Raw genomic sequence first — 13,994 nt, 5'->3', positions numbered from 1 at the left:
GTCTCGGATGTGACGTAAAAAGTCAAAGTTTTTCCACATACCTGACGACCATTTAATTTCTGAGCTTCCGTGGCGCAATGGTTAGCGCGTTCGGCTGTTAACCGAAAGGTTGGTGGTTCGAGCCCATCCGGGAGCGGTGTTGTGAGGTCTCAGATGTGACGTAAAAAGTCAAAGTTTTTCCACAATACCTGACGACCATTTCATTTCTGAGCTTCCGTGGCGCAATGGTTAGCGCGTTCGGCTGTTAACCGAAAGGTTGGTGGTTCGAGCCCATCCGTGAGCGGTGTTGTGAGGTCTCAGATGTGACGTAAAAAGTCAAAGTTTTTCCACAATACCTGACGAACATTTAATTTTTGGGCTTCCGTGAAGCAACGGTTAGCGCGTTCGGCTGTTAACCGAAAGGTTGGTGGTTCGAGCCCACCCGGGAGCGGTGTTGTGAAATCTCACATGTAACCTAAAAATCCAAAGTTTTTCCACAATACCTGACGAACATTTAATCTTTGGGCTTCCGTTGCGCAATGGTTAACGCCGTCGGCTGTTAACCGAAAGGTTGGTGGTTCGAGCCCATCCGGGAGCTGTGTTGTGAGGTCTTAGATGTAACGTAAAATAAAGAGTTTTTTAAAAATAACTGACGAACATTTAATTTTTGGTCTTCCGTGGCGCAATGGTTAGAGCGTTCAGATGTTATTCAAAAGGTTTGTGGTTCGAGCCCATCCGGGAGCGGTGTTGTGAAGTCTCAGATGTGACGTAAAAAGTCAAAGTTTTTCCACAATACCTGACGAACATTTAATCTTTGGGCTTCCGTGGCGCAATGGTTAGCGCGTTCGGCTGTTAACCGAAAGGTTTGTGGTTCGAGCCCATCCTGGAGCGGTGTTGTGAGGTCTTAGATGTAACGTAAAATTCAGAGTTTTTTAAAAATATCTGACGAACATTTAATTTTTGGGCTTCCGTGGCGCAATGGTTAGCGCGTTCAGCTGTTATTCAAAAGGTTTGTGGTTCGAGCCCATCCGGGAGCGGTGTTTTGAAGTCTCGGATGTGACGTAAAAAGTCAGAGTTTTTCCACAATACCTGACGACCATTTCATTTCTGAGCTTCCTTGGCTCGAAGGTTAGCGCGTTCGGATGTTAACCAAAAGGTTGGTGGTTCGAGCCCACCCAGCTGCCGTGTTGTGAAGTCTCAAATGTTACGTAAAAAGCCAAAATTTTTCCAGAATACCTGACGACCGTTTAATTTTCGAGCTTCCGTGGCGCAATGGTTAGCGCTTTCGGCTGTTAACCGAAAGGTTGGTGGTTCGAGCCCACCCGGGAGCGGTGTTGTGAGATCTCAAACGTAATGTCAAATGCCAAAGTTTTTCCACAATACCTGACGACCATTTCATTTCTGAGCTTCCGTGGCGCAATGGTTAGCGCGTTCGGCTGTTAACCGAAAGGTTGGTGGTTCGAGCCCACCCGGGAGCGGTGTTGTGAGATCTCAAACGTAATGTCAAATGCCAAAGTTTTTCCACAATACCTGACGAACATTTAATCTTTGGGCTTCCGTGGCGCAATGGTTAGCGCGTTCGGCTGTTAACTGAAAGGTTGGTGGTTCGAGACCATCCGGGAGCGGTGTTTTGAGGTCTCAGATGTGACGTAAAAAGTCAAAGTTTTTCCACAATACCTGACGACCATTTAATTTTTGAGCTTCCGTGGCGCAATGGTTAGCGCGTTTCGCTGTTAACCGAAAGGTTGGTGGTTCGAGCCCATCCGGGAGCGGTGTTGTGAGGTCTCAGATGTGACGTAAAATTTCAAAGTTTTTCCACAATACCTGACGAACATTTAATCTTTGGGCTTCCGTTGCGCAATGGTTAACGCCGTCGGCTGTTAACCGAAAGGTTGGTGGTTCGAGCCCATCCGGGAGCGGTGTTGTGAGGTCTTAGATGTAGCGTAAAATTCAGAGTTTTTTAAAAATACCTGACGAACATTTAATCTTTGGGCTTCTGTGGCGCAACGGTTAGCGCGTTCGGCAGTTAACCGAAAGGTTGATGGTTCGAGCCCACCCGGGAGCGGTGTTGTGAGCTCTCACATGTAACGTAAAAAGCCAAAGTGTTTCCACAATACCCGACGACCATTTAGTTTTTGGGCTTCCGTGGCGCAATGGTTAGCGCGTTCGGCTGATAACCGAAAGGTTGGTGGTTCGAGCCCATCCGTGAGCGGTGTTGTGAGGTCTCAGATGTGACGTAAAAAGTCAAAGTTTTTCCACAATACCTGACGAACATTTAATTTTTGGGCTTCCGAGGCGCATTGGTTAGCGCGTTCGGCTGTTAACCGAAAGGTTGGTGGTTCGAGCCCACCCGGGAGCGGTGTTGTAAAATCTCAGATGTGACGTAAAAAGTCAAAGCTTTTCCACAATACCTGACGAACATTTAATTTTTGGCTTCCGTGGCTCAATGGTTAGCGCGTTCGGCTGTTAACTAATAGGTTGGTGGTTCGAGCCCACCCGGGAGCGGAGTTGTGAAATCTCACAGGTATCGTAAAAATCCAAAGTTTTTCCACAATACCTGACGAACATTTAATCTTTGGGCTTCCGTTGCGCAATGGTTAACGCCGTCGGCTGTTAACCGAAAGGTTGGTGGTTCGAGCCCATCCGGGAGCGGTGTTGTGAGGTCTTAGATGTAACGTAAAATTCAGAGTTTTTTAAAAATAACTGACGAACATTTAATTTTTGGGCTTCCGTGGCGCAATGGTTAGAGCGTTCAGCTGTTATTCAAAAGGTTGGTGGTTCGAGACCATCCGGAAGTGGTGTTGTGAGGTCTCAGATGTGACGTAAAAAGTCAAAGTTTTTCCACATACCTGACGACCATTAAATTTCTGAGCTTCCGTGGCGCAATGGTTAGCGCGTTCGGCTGTTAACCGAAAGGGTGGTGGTTCGAGCCCATCCGGGAGCGGTGTTGTGAGGTCTCAGATGTGACGTAAAATTTCAAAGTTTTTCCACAATACCTGACGAACATTTAATCTTTGGGCTTCCGTTGCGCAATGGTTAACGCCGTCGGCTGTTAACCGAAAGGTTGGTGGTTCGAGCCCATCCGGGAGCGGTGTTGTGAGGTCTTAGATGTAGCGTAAAATTCAGAGTTTTTTAAAAATACCTGACGAACATTTAATCTTTGGGCTTCTGTGGCGCAACGGTTAGCGCGTTCGGCAGTTAACCGAAAGGTTGATGGTTCGAGCCCACCCGGGAGCGGTGTTGTGAGCTCTCACATGTAACGTAAAAAGCCAAAGTGTTTCCACAATACCCGACGACCATTTAGTTTTTGGGCTTCCGTGGCGCAATGGTTAGCGCGTTCGGCTGATAACCGAAAGGTTGGTGGTTCGAGCCCATCCGTGAGCGGTGTTGTGAGGTCTCAGATGTGACGTAAAAAGTCAAAGTTTTTCCACAATACCTGACGAACATTTAATTTTTGGGCTTCCGTGGCGCATTGGTTAGCGCGTTTGGCTGTTAACCGAAAGGTTGGTGGTTCGAGCCCACCCGGGAGCGGTGTTGTGAAATCTCAGATGTGACGTAAAAAGTCAAAGCTTTTCCACAATACCTGACGAACATTTAATCTTTGGGCTTCCGTTGCGCAATGGTTAACGCCGTCGGCTGTTATCCGAAAGGTTGGTGTTTCGAGCCCATCCGGGAGCTGTGTTGTGAGGTCTTAGATGTAACGTAAAATTCAGAGTTTTTTAAAAGTATCTGACGAACATTTAATTTTTGGGCTTCCGTGGCGCAATGGTTAGCGCGTTCAGCTGTTATTCAAAAGGTTTGTGGTTCGAGCCCATCCGGGAGCGGTGTTTTGAAGTCTCGGATGTGACGTAAAAAGTCAGAGTTTTTCCACAATACCTGACGACCATTTCATTTCTGAGCTTCCTTGGCTCGAAGGTTAGCGCGTTCGGATGTTAACCAAAAGGTTGGTGGTTCGAGCCCACCCAGCTGCCGTGTTGTGAAGTCTCAAATGTTACGTAAAAAGCCAAAGTTTTTCCAGAATACCTGACGACCGTTTAATTTTCGAGCTTCCGTGGCGCAATGGTTAGCGCTTTCGGCTGTTAACCGAAAGGTTGGTGGTTCGAGCCCACCCGGGAGCGGTGTTGTGAGATCTCAGATGTGACGTAAAAAGTCAAAGTTTTTCCACAATACCTGACGAACATTTAATTTTTGGGCTTCCGAGGCGCATTGGTTAGCGCGTTCGGCTGTTAACCGAAAGGTTGGTGGTTCGAGCCCACCCGGGAGCGGTGTTGTGAAATCTCAGATGTGACGTAAAAAGTCAAAGCTTTTCCACAATACCTGACGAACATTTAATTTTTGGCTTCCGTGGCTCAATGGTTAGCGCGTTCGGCTGTTAACTAATAGGTTGGTGGTTCGAGCCCACCCGGGAGCGGAGTTGTGAAATCTCACAGGTATCGTAAAAATCCAAAGTTTTTCCACAATACCTGACGAACATTTAATCTTTGGGCTTCCGTTGCGCAATGGTTAACGCCGTCGGCTGTTAACCGAAAGGTTGGTGGTTCGAGCCCATCCGGGAGCGGTGTTGTGAGGTCTTAGATGTAACGTAAAATTCAGAGTTTTTTAAAAATAACTGACGAACATTTAATTTTTGGGCTTCCGTGGCGCAATGGTTAGAGCGTTCAGCTGTTATTCAAAAGGTTGGTGGTTCGAGACCATCCGGAAGTGGTGTTGTGAGGTCTCAGATGTGACGTAAAAAGTCAAAGTTTTTCCACATACCTGACGACCATTTAATTTCTGAGCTTCCGTGGCGCAATGGTTAGCGCGTTCGGCTGTTAACTAATAGGTTGGTGGTTCGAGCCCACCCGGGAGCGGAGTTGTGAAATCTCACAGGTATCGTAAAAATCCAAAGTTTTTCCACAATACCTGACGAACATTTAATCTTTGGGCTTCCGTTGCGCAATGGTTAACGCCGTCGGCTGTTAACCGAAAGGTTGGTGGTTCGAGCCCATCCGGGAGCGGTGTTGTGAGGTCTTAGATGTAACGTAAAATTCAGAGTTTTTTAAAAATAACTGACGAACATTTAATTTTTGGGCTTCCGTGGCGCAATGGTTAGAGCGTTCAGCTGTTATTCAAAAGGTTGGTGGTTCGAGACCATCCGGAAGTGGTGTTGTGAGGTCTCAGATGTGACGTAAAAAGTCAAAGTTTTTCCACATACCTGACGACCATTTAATTTCTGAGCTTCCGTGGCGCAATGGTTAGCGCGTTCGGCTGTTAACCGAAAGGGTGGTGGTTCGAGCCCATCCGGGAGCGGTGTTGTGAGGTCTCAGATGTGACGTAAAAAGTCAAAGTTTTTCCACAATACCTGACGACCATTTCATTTCTGAGCTTCCGTGGCGCAATGGTTAGCGCGTTCGGCTGTTAACCGAAAGGTTGGTGGTTCGAGCCCATCCGTGAGCGGTGTTGTGAGGTCTCAGATGTGACGTAAAAAGTCAAAGTTTTTCCACAATACCTGACGAACATTTAATTTCTGAGCTTCCGTGGCGCAATGGTTAGCGCGTTCGGCTGTTAACCGAAAGGTTGGTGGTTCGAGCCCATCCGTGAGCGGTGTTGTGAGGTCTCAGATGTGACGTAAAAAGTCAAAGTTTTTCCACAATACCTGACGAACATTTAATCTTTGGGCTTCCGTTGCGCAATGGTTAACGCCGTCGGCTGTTATCCGAAAGGTTGGTGGTTCGAGCCCATCCGGGAGCTGTGTTGTGAGGTCTTAGATGTAACGTAAAATTCAGAGTTTTTTAAAAATATCTGACGAACATTTAATTTTTGGGCTTCCGTGGCGCAATGGTTAGCGCGTTCAGCTGTTATTCAAAAGGTTTGTGGTTCGAGCCCATCCGGGAGCGGTGTTTTGAAGTCTCGGATGTGACGTAAAAAGTCAGAGTTTTTCCACAATACCTGACGACCATTTCATTTCTGAGCTTCCTTGGCTCGAAGGTTAGCGCGTTCGGATGTTAACCAAAAGGTTGGTGGTTCGAGCCCACCCAGATGCCGTGTTGTGAAGTCTCAAATGTTACGTAAAAAGCCAAAATTTTTCCAGAATACCTGACGACCGTTTAATTTTCGAGCTTCCGTGGCGCAATGGTTAGCGCTTTCGGCTGTTAACCGAAAGGTTGGTGGTTCGAGCCCACCCGGGAGCGGTGTTGTGAGATCTCAAACGTAATGTCAAATGCCAAAGTTTTTCCACAATACCTGACGACCATTTCATTTCTGAGCTTCCGTGGCGCAATGGTTAGCGCGTTCGGCTGTTAACCGAAAGGTTGGTGGTTCGAGCCCATCCGTGAGCGGTGTTGTGAGGTCTCAGATGTGACGTAAAAAGTCAAAGTTTTTCCACAATACCTGACGAACATTTAATTTTTGGGCTTCCGTGAAGCAACGGTTAGCGCGTTCGGCTGTTAACCGAAAGGTTGGTGGTTCGAGCCCACCCGGGAGCGGTGTTGTGAAATCTCACATGTAACCTAAAAATCCAAAGTTTTTCCACAATACCTGACGAACATTTAATCTTTGGGCTTCCGTTGCGCAATGGTTAACGCCGTCGGCTGTTATCCGAAAGGTTGGTGGTTCGAGCCCATCCGGGAGCTGTGTTGTGAGGTCTTAGATGTAACGTAAAATTCAGAGTTTTTTAAAAATATCTGACGAACATTTAATTTTTGGGCTTCCGTGGCGCAATGGTTAGCGCGTTCAGCTGTTATTCAAAAGGTTTGTGGTTCGAGCCCATCCGGGAGCGGTGTTTTGAAGTCTCGGATGTGACGTAAAAAGTCAGAGTTTATCCACAATACCTGACGACCATTTCATTTCTGAGCTTCCTTGGCTCGAAGGTTAGCGCGTTCGGATGTTAACCAAAAGGTTGGTGGTTCGAGCCCACCCAGCTGCCGTGTTGTGAAGTCTCAAATGTTACGTAAAAAGCCAAAATTTTTCCAGAATACCTGACGACCGTTTAATTTTCGAGCTTCCGTGGCGCAATGGTTAGCGCTTTCGGCTGTTAACCGAAAGGTTGGTGGTTCGAGCCCACCCGGGAGCGGTGTTGTGAGATCTCAAACGTAATGTCAAATGCCAAAGTTTTTCCACAATACCTGACGAACATTTAATCTTTGGGCTTCCGTGGCGCAATGGTTAGCGCGTTCGGCTGTTAACTGAAAGGTTGGTGGTTCGAGACCATCCGGGAGCGGTGTTTTGAGGTCTCAGATGTGACGTAAAAAGTCAAATTTTTTCCACAATACCTGACGAACATTTAATTTTTGGGCTTCCGTGGCGCATTGGTTAGCGCGTTTGGCTGTTAACCGAAAGGTTGGTGGTTCGAGCCCACCCGGGAGCGGTGTTGTGAAATCTCAGATGTGACGTAAAAAGTCAAAGCTTTTCCACAATACCTGACGAACATTTAATCTTTGGGCTTCCGTTGCGCAATGGTTAACGCCGTCGGCTGTTATCCGAAAGGTTGGTGTTTCGAGCCCATCCGGGAGCTGTGTTGTGAGGTCTTAGATGTAACGTAAAATTCAGAGTTTTTTAAAAGTATCTGACGAACATTTAATTTTTGGGCTTCCGTGGCGCAATGGTTAGCGCGTTCAGCTGTTATTCAAAAGGTTTGTGGTTCGAGCCCATCCGGGAGCGGTGTTTTGAAGTCTCGGATGTGACGTAAAAAGTCAGAGTTTTTCCACAATACCTGACGACCATTTCATTTCTGAGCTTCCTTGGCTCGAAGGTTAGCGCGTTCGGATGTTAACCAAAAGGTTGGTGGTTCGAGCCCACCCAGCTGCCGTGTTGTGAAGTCTCAAATGTTACGTAAAAAGCCAAAGTTTTTCCAGAATACCTGACGACCGTTTAATTTTCGAGCTTCCGTGGCGCAATGGTTAGCGCTTTCGGCTGTTAACCGAAAGGTTGGTGGTTCGAGCCCACCCGGGAGCGGTGTTGTGAGATCTCAGATGTGACGTAAAAAGTCAAAGTTTTTCCACAATACCTGACGAACATTTAATTTTTGGGCTTCCGAGGCGCATTGGTTAGCGCGTTCGGCTGTTAACCGAAAGGTTGGTGGTTCGAGCCCACCCGGGAGCGGTGTTGTGAAATCTCAGATGTGACGTAAAAAGTCAAAGCTTTTCCACAATACCTGACGAACATTTAATTTTTGGCTTCCGTGGCTCAATGGTTAGCGCGTTCGGCTGTTAACTAATAGGTTGGTGGTTCGAGCCCACCCGGGAGCGGAGTTGTGAAATCTCACAGGTATCGTAAAAATCCAAAGTTTTTCCACAATACCTGACGAACATTTAATCTTTGGGCTTCCGTTGCGCAATGGTTAACGCCGTCGGCTGTTAACCGAAAGGTTGGTGGTTCGAGCCCATCCGGGAGCGGTGTTGTGAGGTCTTAGATGTAACGTAAAATTCAGAGTTTTTTAAAAATATCTGACGAACATTTAATTTTTGGGCTTCCGTGGCGCAATGGTTAGCGCGTTCAGCTGTTATTCAAAAGGTTTGTGGTTCGAGCCCATCCGGGAGCGGTGTTTTGAAGTCTCGGATGTGACGTAAAAAGTCAGAGTTTTTCCACAATACCTGACGACCATTTCATTTCTGAGCTTCCTTGGCTCGAAGGTTAGCGCGTTCGGATGTTAACCAAAAGGTTGGTGGTTCGAGCCCACCCAGCTGCCGTGTTGTGAAGTCTCAAATGTTACGTAAAAAGCCAAAATTTTTCCAGAATACCTGACGACCGTTTAATTTTCGAGCTTCCGTGGCGCAATGGTTAGCGCTTTCGGCTGTTAACCGAAAGGTTGGTGGTTCGAGCCCACCCGGGAGCGGTGTTGTGAGATCTCAAACGTAATGTCAAATGCCAAAGTTTTTCCACAATACCTGACGAACATTTAATCTTTGGGCTTCCGTGGCGCAATGGTTAGCGCGTTCGGCTGTTAACTGAAAGGTTGGTGGTTCGAGACCATCCGGGAGCGGTGTTTTGAGGTCTCAGATGTGACGTAAAAAGTCAAATTTTTTCCACAATACCTGACGAACATTTAATTTTTGGGCTTCCGTGGCGCATTGGTTAGCGCGTTTGGCTGTTAACCGAAAGGTTGGTGGTTCGAGCCCACCCGGGAGCGGTGTTGTGAAATCTCAGATGTGACGTAAAAAGTCAAAACTTTTCCACAATACCTGACGAACATTTAATCTTTGGGCTTCCGTTGCGCAATGGTTAACGCCGTCGGCTGTTATCCGAAAGGTTGGTGTTTCGAGCCCATCCGGGAGCTGTGTTGTGAGGTCTTAGATGTAACGTAAAATTCAGAGTTTTTTAAAAGTATCTGACGAACATTTAATTTTTGGGCTTCCGTGGCGCAATGGTTAGCGCGTTCAGCTGTTATTCAAAAGGTTTGTGGTTCGAGCCCATCCGGGAGCGGTGTTTTGAAGTCTCGGATGTGACGTAAAAAGTCAGAGTTTTTCCACAATACCTGACGACCATTTCATTTCTGAGCTTCCTTGGCTCGAAGGTTAGCGCGTTCGGATGTTAACCAAAAGGTTGGTGGTTCGAGCCCACCCAGCTGCCGTGTTGTGAAGTCTCAAATGTTACGTAAAAAGCCAAAGTTTTTCCAGAATACCTGACGACCGTTTAATTTTCGAGCTTCCGTGGCGCAATGGTTAGCGCTTTCGGCTGTTAACCGAAAGGTTGGTGGTTCGAGCCCACCCGGGAGCGGTGTTGTGAGATCTCAGATGTGACGTAAAAAGTCAAAGTTTTTCCACAATACCTGACGAACATTTAATTTTTGGGCTTCCGAGGCGCATTGGTTAGCGCGTTCGGCTGTTAACCGAAAGGTTGGTGGTTCGAGCCCACCCGGGAGCGGTGTTGTGAAATCTCAGATGTGACGTAAAAAGTCAAAGCTTTTCCACAATACCTGACGAACATTTAATTTTTGGCTTCCGTGGCTCAATGGTTAGCGCGTTCGGCTGTTAACTAATAGGTTGGTGGTTCGAGCCCACCCGGGAGCGGAGTTGTGAAATCTCACAGGTATCGTAAAAATCCAAAGTTTTTCCACAATACCTGACGAACATTTAATCTTTGGGCTTCCGTTGCGCAATGGTTAACGCCGTCGGCTGTTATCCGAAAGGTTGGTGTTTCGAGCCCATCCGGGAGCTGTGTTGTGAGGTCTTAGATGTAACGTAAAATTCAGAGTTTTTTAAAAGTATCTGACGAACATTTAATTTTTGGGCTTCCGTGGCTTAATGGTTAGCGCGTTCAGCTGTTATTCAAAAGGTTTGTGGTTCGAGCCCATCCGGGAGCGGTGTTTTGAAGTCTCGGATGTGACGTAAAAAGTCAGAGTTTTTCCACAATACCTGACGACCATTTCATTTCTGAGCTTCCTTGGCTCGAAGGTTAGCGCGTTCGGATGTTAACCAAAAGGTTGGTGGTTCGAGCCCACCCAGCTGCCGTGTTGTGAAGTCTCAAATGTTACGTAAAAAGCCAAAGTTTTTCCAGAATACCTGACGACCGTTTAATTTTCGAGCTTCCGTGGCGCAATGGTTAGCGCTTTCGGCTGTTAACCGAAAGGTTGGTGGTTCGAGCCCACCCGGGAGCGGTGTTGTGAAATCTCAGATGTGACGTAAAAAGTCAAAGCTTTTCCACAATACCTGACGAACATTTAATTTTTGGCTTCCGTGGCTCAATGGTTAGCGCGTTCGGCTGTTAACTAATAGGTTGGTGGTTCGAGCCCACCCGGGAGCGGAGTTGTGAAATCTCACAGGTATCGTAAAAATCCAAAGTTTTTCCACAATACCTGACGAACATTTAATCTTTGGGCTTCCGTTGCGCAATGGTTAACGCCGTCGGCTGTTAACCGAAAGGTTGGTGGTTCGAGCCCATCCGGGAGCGGTGTTGTGAGGTCTTAGATGTAACGTAAAATTCAGAGTTTTTTAAAAATAACTGACGAACATTTAATTTTTGGGCTTCCGTGGCGCAATGGTTAGAGCGTTCAGCTGTTATTCAAAAGGTTGGTGGTTCGAGACCATCCGGAAGTGGTGTTGTGAGGTCTCAGATGTGACGTAAAAAGTCAAAGTTTTTCCACATACCTGACGACCATTTAATTTCTGAGCTTCCGTGGCGCAATGGTTAGCGCGTTCGGCTGTTAACCGAAAGGGTGGTGGTTCGAGCCCATCCGGGAGCGGTGTTGTGAGGTCTCAGATGTGACGTAAAAAGTCAAAGTTTTTCCACAATACCTGACGACCATTTCATTTCTGAGCTTCCGTGGCGCAATGGTTAGCGCGTTCGGCTGTTAACCGAAAGGTTGGTGGTTCGAGCCCATCCGTGAGCGGTGTTGTGAGGTCTCAGATGTGACGTAAAAAGTCAAAGTTTTTCCACAATACCTGACGAACATTTAATTTCTGAGCTTCCGTGGCGCAATGGTTAGCGCGTTCGGCTGTTAACCGAAAGGTTGGTGGTTCGAGCCCATCCGTGAGCGGTGTTGTGAGGTCTCAGATGTGACGTAAAAAGTCAAAGTTTTTCCACAATACCTGACGAACATTTAATCTTTGGGCTTCCGTTGCGCAATGGTTAACGCCGTCGGCTGTTATCCGAAAGGTTGGTGGTTCGAGCCCATCCGGGAGCTGTGTTGTGAGGTCTTAGATGTAACGTAAAATACAGAGTTTTTTAAAAATATCTGACGAACATTTAATTTTTGGGCTTCCGTGGCGCAATGGTTAGCGCGTTCAGCTGTTATTCAAAAGGTTTGTGGTTCGAGCCCATCCGGGAGCGGTGTTTTGAAGTCTCGGATGTGACGTAAAAAGTCAGAGTTTTTCCACAATACCTGACGACCATTTCATTTCTGAGCTTCCTTGGCTCGAAGGTTAGCGCGTTCGGATGTTAACCAAAAGGTTGGTGGTTCGAGCCCACCCAGCTGCCGTGTTGTGAAGTCTCAAATGTTACGTAAAAAGCCAAAATTTTTCCAGAATACCTGACGACCGTTTAATTTTCGAGCTTCCGTGGCGCAATGGTTAGCGCTTTCGGCTGTTAACCGAAAGGTTGGTGGTTCGAGCCCACCCGGGAGCGGTGTTGTGAGATCTCAAACGCAATGTCAAATGCCAAAGTTTTTCCACAATACCTGACGACCATTTCATTTCTGAGCTTCCGTGGCGCAATGGTTAGCGCGTTCGGCTGTTAACCGAAAGGTTGGTGGTTCGAGCCCATCCGTGAGCGGTGTTGTGAGGTCTCAGATGTGACGTAAAAAGTCAAAGTTTTTCCACAATACCTGACGAACATTTAATTTTTGGGCTTCCGTGAAGCAACGGTTAGCGCGTTCGGCTGTTAACCGAAAGGTTGGTGGTTCGAGCCCACCCGGGAGCGGTGTTGTGAAATCTCACATGTAACCTAAAAATCCAAAGTTTTTCCACAATACCTGACGAACATTTAATCTTTGGGCTTCTGTGGCGCAACGGTTAGCGCGTTCGGCAGTTAACCGGAAGGTTGATGGTTCGAGCCCACCCGGGAGCGGTGTTGTGAGCTCTCACATGTAACGTAAAAAGCCAAAGTGTTTCCACAATACCCGACGACCATTTAGTTTTTGGGCTTCCGTGGCGCAATGGTTAGCGCGTTCGGCTGATAACCGAAAGGTTGGTGGTTCGAGCCCATCCGTGAGCGGTGTTGTGAGGTCTTAGATGTGACGTAAAAAGTCAAAGTTTTTCCACAATACCTGACGAACATTTAATTTTTGGGCTTCCGTGAAGCAACGGTTAGCGCGTTCGGCTGTTAACCGAAAGGTTGGTGGTTCGAGCCCACCCGGGAGCGGTGTTGTGAAATCTCACATGTAACCTAAAAATCCAAAGTTTTTCCACAATACCTGACGAACATTTAATCTTTGGGCTTCCGTTGCGCAATGGTTAACGCCGTCGGCTGTTATCCGAAAGGTTGGTGGTTCGAGCCCATCCGGGAGCTGTGTTGTGAGGTCTTAGATGTAACGTAAAATTCAGAGTTTTTTAAAAATATCTGACGAACATTTAATTTTTGGGCTTCCGTGGCGCAATGGTTAGCGCGTTCAGCTGTTATTCAAAAGGTTTGTGGTTCGAGCCCATCCGGGAGCGGTGTTTTGAAGTCTCGGATGTGACGTAAAAAGTCAGAGTTTTTCCACAATACCTGACGACCATTTCATTTCTGAGCTTCCTTGGCTCGAAGGTTAGCGCGTTCGGATGTTAACCAAAAGGTTGGTGGTTCGAGCCCACCCAGCTGCCGTGTTGTGAAGTCTCAAATGTTACGTAAAAAGCCAAAATTTTTCCAGAATACCTGACGACCGTTTAATTTTCGAGCTTCCGTGGCGCAATGGTTAGCGCTTTCGGCTGTTAACCGAAAGGTTGGTGGTTCGAGCCCACCCGGGAGCGGTGTTGTGAGATCTCAAACGAAATGTCAAATGCCAAAGTTTTTCCACAATACCTGACGAACATTTAATCTTTGGGCTTCCGTGGCGCAATGGTTAGCGCGTTCGGCTGTTAACTGAAAGGTTGGTGGTTCGAGACCATCCGGGAGCGGTGTTTTGAGGTCTCAGATGTGACGTAAAAAGTCAAAGTTTTTCCACAATACCTGACGACCATTTAATTTTTGATCTTCCGTGGCGCAATGGTTAGCGCGTTCGGCTGTTAACCGAAAGGTTGGTGGTTCGAGCCCATCCGGGAGCGGTGTTGTGAGGTCTCAGATGTGACGTAAAATTTCAAAGTTTTTCCACAATACCTGACGAACATTTAATCTTTGGGCTTCCGTTGCGCAATGGTTAACGCCGTCGGCTGTTAACCGAAAGGTTGGTGGTTCGAGCCCATCCGGGAGCGGTGTTGTGAGGTCTTAGATGTAACGTAAAATTCAGAGTTTTTTAAAAATAACTGACGAACATTTAATTTTTGGGCTTCCGTGGCGCAATGGTTAGCGCGTTCGGCTGTTAACCGAAAGGTTGGTGGTTCGAGCCCATCCGGGAGCTGTGTTGTGAGGTTTTAGATGTAACGTAAAATTCGGAGTTTTTTAAAAATACCTGACGAACATTTAAT

At 47.2% G+C, this 13,994-nt stretch overlaps 4 non-coding genes across 4 annotated transcripts; all 4 read left to right on the top strand.

Annotated features, from left to right (window-relative positions):
* Window positions 1-1,384: 1,384 nt before the first annotated feature.
* Window positions 1,385-1,457, top strand: TRNAN-GUU (transfer RNA asparagine (anticodon GUU)). Its single transcript has one exon. It is a non-coding gene; the product is annotated as a tRNA-Asn (tRNA).
* Window positions 1,458-2,118: 661 nt separating this feature from the next.
* Window positions 2,119-2,191, top strand: TRNAI-GAU (transfer RNA isoleucine (anticodon GAU)). Its single transcript has one exon. It is a non-coding gene; the product is annotated as a tRNA-Ile (tRNA).
* Window positions 2,192-3,290: 1,099 nt separating this feature from the next.
* TRNAI-GAU (transfer RNA isoleucine (anticodon GAU)) lies at window positions 3,291-3,363 on the top strand. Its single transcript has one exon. It is a non-coding gene; the product is annotated as a tRNA-Ile (tRNA).
* A 9,170-nt stretch (window positions 3,364-12,533) lies between these two features.
* On the top strand, window positions 12,534-12,606 carry TRNAI-GAU (transfer RNA isoleucine (anticodon GAU)). Its single transcript has one exon. It is a non-coding gene; the product is annotated as a tRNA-Ile (tRNA).
* The last annotated feature ends 1,388 nt before the right edge of the window (window positions 12,607-13,994 follow it).

The sequence above is a fragment of the Phalangium opilio genome, unplaced genomic scaffold (assembly GCF_054372755.1).
Source record: "Phalangium opilio isolate 3A_F unplaced genomic scaffold, DU_Popi_V2 ptg000352l_1, whole genome shotgun sequence".
Classification (NCBI taxonomy): Eukaryota; Metazoa; Arthropoda; class Arachnida; order Opiliones; family Phalangiidae; genus Phalangium; species Phalangium opilio.
This window is presented reverse-complemented; position numbering and strand designations above follow the sequence as displayed.